Source organism: Nerophis lumbriciformis, linkage group LG13 (assembly GCF_033978685.3).
Source record: "Nerophis lumbriciformis linkage group LG13, RoL_Nlum_v2.1, whole genome shotgun sequence".
Taxonomy (NCBI): domain Eukaryota; kingdom Metazoa; phylum Chordata; class Actinopteri; order Syngnathiformes; family Syngnathidae; genus Nerophis; species Nerophis lumbriciformis.
The window spans coordinates 41,192,921-41,197,920 of NC_084560.2; the positions used below are offsets into that span (position 1 = coordinate 41,192,921).

At 42.1% G+C, this 5,000-nt stretch overlaps 1 protein-coding gene across 10 annotated transcripts in view; it reads left to right on the forward strand.

Moving 5' to 3' along the window:
* Positions 1-5,000, forward strand: part of caska (calcium/calmodulin-dependent serine protein kinase a) — a 343,590-nt gene that overhangs the window by 34,008 nt on the left and 304,582 nt on the right. The gene's annotated exons all lie outside the window — the stretch shown is intronic.

The window sequence follows — 5,000 nt, forward strand, 5'->3', positions numbered from 1 at the left end:
ACAGGAATATCAGTTGCTGTGAAATAGTAATCCGTGTGCGGATGGAGAGATTGCGTCTTTTCATGAACCGGATCCCGGTCGCTTAGTAGGAGCCATTTTGTGGTCTTTACAGATGTAAACACACAAAGGAAATGAAACGTACGGTGATATCCGCGCCCTTTTTCTTCTTCTACGCGGGCGGGTGGTTGCTTACAGTAGAAGAAGAAGCGCTTCCTGTTCTATGGGGGCGGGTGCTTACCTTGGCGGTTGCTTGCGTAGAAGAAGAAGCGCTTCCTGTTCTACCGGGAAAAAAGATGGCGGCTGTTTACCGAAGTTGCGAGACCGAAACTTTATGAAAATGAATCTTAATATTTATCCATATATAAAGCGCACCGGGTTATAAGGCGCACTGTCAGCTTTTGAGAAAATTTGTGGTTTTTAGGTGCGCCTTATAGTGCGGAAAATACGGTACTGCATACTTCAGCAGCTAATTAAAAACCTTTGAAACCCATTTTGAAATAATTCTATATTCTTATCCATATTTATCGTTATCGCAGGAGGCTGGAATATATATCGCGATAAAGATTTTAAGCTGTATCACACATTCCTAACAGCTACTGTTAAAATGTTAATTGCTGGTGTCAATCAGCCGAGTTGTATGATTTTGTTTCTAAATCCTTCCATACGTAATCCTCTGGCCTACCTTGAACAATTATCTTTTATTTGGCCAACAGGCACATAGGTTGTCAGGGCAGAGAAAGCGCTGACTGGCCCCCACAGGACAGCTCATTGTGTGTGTGGGCTATGACCTAATAAAGCTTTATATTGCATTACACACACACACACACACACACACACACTAGGATCTTGTGCTTCTGGGTGCATCGCCACACAACAACAGTCTACGGTCATTCCTGACAATAACGTGGACGTCTTACACAATCATTACAACCAATCTATGGTTAGACTCCATCCTTTGATTCCCCTTCAATCTTCATGTGTGCACAAAGAACCGCCCATATTTACTAATAAGCCATAGTAGCAATTTCTCCTACTCACACTAGGCCATAATCACTTGCGAGAGGAGCAATCGCATCAATGAATTGACACGTCTCGGGTGAGCGAGCGTCCGTGGCTTTTGACTTTGCGAATTATTTGGAGTCTTTCTATTAATTTCTGCTAATATCAATCAATCAATAAATCAAAAGTCGCTTACCGTATTTTCCGCACCATAAACCGCCCTGGGTTATAAGCCGCGCCTTCAATGAACGGCATATTTCAAAAACTTTGTCAACCTATAAGCCGCCCCGTGTTATAAGCCGCATCTAACTGCGCTAAAGGAATGTCAAAAAAACAGTCAGATAGGTCAGTCAAACTTTAATAATATATTAAAAACCAGCGTGATGTGGGCGCGCATGGAGTCTTATATCAACATGGACGGAGCTAGCTGCGTGAAAAAAGCCACCCGGCCTCTTCGCGTAAACTTACCTTAACCACTCGCTCATCTTTTCTTCATCCATCCCTTCGAGTTAGCTTTTATGATGACGCCGGCTGGAAAGGTCTCTTTTGGCAAGGTCTTCCTTTTGAATATCACCATGGGTGGAAGTTTCTGGCCATTAGCATGGCAAGCTAGAACCACAGTGAAGGATGACTTCTCATTCCCTGTGGTGCGAATATTCACCGTACGTGCTCCCGTTGTATCCACAGTGCGGTTCACAGGAATATCAAAAGTCAGTGGAACCTCGTCCATGTTGATAATGTTCTCTGGCCGGATCTTTTTTTCAGCTATCTTCTTTTTACAATATGCACGGAAAGTAGCCAGCTTTTCTTGAAAGTCTTTAGGCAGTTGCTGTGAAATAGTAGTCCGTGTGCGGATGGAGAGATTGCGTCTTTTCATGAACCGGAAACCTGTCGCTTAGTAGGAGCCATTTTGTGGTCTTTACAGATGTAAACACACAAAGGAAATGAAACGTAATATCCGCGCGCTTCTTCTTCTTCTTCTACGCGGGCGGGTGGTTGCTTACAGTAGAAGAAGAAGCGCTTCCTGTTCTATGGGGGCGGGTGCTTACCTTGGCGGTTGCTTGCGTAGAAGAAGAAGCACTTCCTCTTCTACGGGGAAAAAAGATGGCGGCTGTTTACCGTAGTTGCGAGACCGAAACTTTATGAAAATGAATCTTAATATTAATCCATATATAAAGCGCACCGGGTTATAAGCCGCACTGTCAGCTTTTGAGTAAATTTGTGGTTTTTAGGTGCGGCTAATAGTGCGGAAAATACGGTATATAGGCCTTAATCACAAATGTCTCAAAGGGCTGCACAAGCCACAACGACATCCTCGGCTCAGATCCCACAAGAAGTGCAGTGTTTCCCATGCGTTCATGTATTTGTGTTGGCCCTAAAGTGCGGCCTAGGGGGTCATTTACAGGCGCCGGCTGGCTTTTTTATGGGCACACAGAACAATGTAGAAACAAAATAAAAACACACAAAGAAAACAGCAAAATGGAGAAAAAAACAAATATATACAGTTGCGATCAAAAGTTTACATACACTTACCATACCACAGAACTTTCCTCCAGAAGGTCTTATCTTTGTCCATGTGATGTCAGATGAAACAAAAATGGAGCTGTTTGGCCACAATACCCAGCAATATGTTTGGAGGAGAAAAGGTGAGGCCTTTAATCCCAGGACCACTATGCCTACCGTCAAGCATGGTGGTGGTAGTATTATGCTCTGGGTCTGTTTTGCTGACAATGGAACTGGTGCTTTAAATGGGACAATAAAAAAAGGAGGATTACCTCCAAATTCTTCAGGACAATCTAAAATCATCAACCCGGAGGTTGGCTCTTGGGTGCAGTTGGGTGTTCCGACAGGACAATGACCCCAAACACACGTCAAAAGTGGTAAAGGAATGGCTAAATCAGGCTAGAATTAAGGTTTCCTTCCCAAAGTCCTGACTTAAACGTGTGGACAATGCTGAAGAAACAAGTCCATGTCAGAAAACCGACACATTTAGCTGAACTGCACCCAGCTAACACATAACGTTAAAAGAATGTTAAAGGTTCTGCCATGGTTAGTTAGAACCAAACCGTCGCTTAACATTGCCGTGTTGCATTCTGAGATGTGTTGTATCCCAAATAGCAGCAATTTCCTTCTCTTAAGGCAGGGGTCGGCAACCCAAAATGTTGAAAGAGCCATTTTTGTCCAAAAAAAACAAAAACAAAATTCGGTTTGGAGCCGCAAAAAATGAAAAGCCTTCTATAAGTGATATAATGAAGTCAACACATGATGTTCGTGTCTGTATTAGTTATATTAGCCTACTATCAATATGACTTTTAAAGTCTTATACAAGTGTTATAATGACGACAACACATGATTTAAGTGTCTATATTAGCCGACTATTATTTTTACAAAATTGGAAAACATTAGTAAAACTTCTCCGAGGGTGAGATAACTCCTCTAAATGACTGTCTTGGAATGGCCAAAGGTATAGATGTGTGTGTCCAAATTAAAGGAAATGGCGGGCTGTCTTCTTCTAACGAATTTATTAGAATCCATGCAAGCTGGGTAGCGTTTGCTGTGGTCTGTAACAACATGACACACAACTATCAGAAATGCAGCCAATATTACATACAGATAATACGTCATGAGAAATGCAGATACAAATTAAATACACAGAGGACATAGGAAATTAAATGAGCTCAAATATACCTACAAATGAGGCATAATGATGCAATGTGTACATAAAGCCAGCCTAAATAGCATGTTAGCATTGATTAGCTTGTGTCACGCCGAATTTCTTCCCCCTACAAAGACCTTCCCCCAAATTTGGCGTGACACTTGCAGTCATGCAGTGACCAAATATGCTTGATAAACACTCCACACAAGTCAATAACATCAACAAAGCTCACCTTTGTGCATTCACGCACAGTATAAAACGTTTGGTGGACAAAATGAGACAAAGAAGGAGTGGCATGAAATATGTATTTCTCTGGCATGTTGAAGAAAGTTATACATGTAAACAAAGTACGGTGAGTTCGAGGATCGCCAAAATGAGGACAAAGCGACGCTCGCCAAATACTCTCATCAGAGAATCATGTTTAATGTAAACAGTGGGATTTCTAACAATTAGGGAGGATTGTGTCATGTTGTCCTCCTACAGAAACCCTATTAAAACAAAAATATATTTTTTCTATTGTCATGCATTTTTGAAAAAGCTCCAGGGAGCCACTAGGGCAGCGCTAAAGAGCCGCAGGTTGCAGACCCCTGTCTTAAAGGGGAACATTATCACAATTTCAGAATGGTTAAAACCATTAAAAATCAGTTCCCAGTGGCTTATTTTATTTTTCGAAGTTTTTTTCAAAATTTTACCCATCACGCAATATCCCTAAAAAAAGCCTCAAAGTGCCTGATTTTAACCATCGTTATAAACACCCGTCCATTTTCCTGTGACGTCACATAGTGAATACAAACAAACATGGCGGAAAGAACGGCAAGCTATAGCGACATTAGCTCGGATTCAGACTCGGATTTCAGCGGCTTAAGCGATTCAACAGATTACGCATGTATTGAAACGGATGGTTGTAGTGTGGAGGCAGGTAGCGAAAACGAAATTGAAGAAGAAACTGAAGCTATTGAGCCATATCGGTTTGAACCGTATGCAAGCGAAACCGACAAAAACGACACGACAGCCAGCGACACGGGAGAAAGCGAGGACGAATTCGGCGATCGCCTTCTAACCAACGATTGGTATGTGTTTGTTTGGCATTAAAGGAAACTAACAACTATGAACTAGGTTTAAAGCATATGAAATACATTTGGCAACAACATGCACTTTGAGAGTGCAGACAGCCCAGTTTTCATCAATTAATATATTCTGTAGACATACCCTCATCCGCGCTCTTTTCCTGAAAGCTGATCTGTCCAGTTTTGGAGTTGATGTCAGCAGGCCAGGGAAGCTAGGGTCGATATTCTTCTCTTGATCATCTTCGGTGTGAGCCAAGACATCCAGGGGGTTTAGCTCG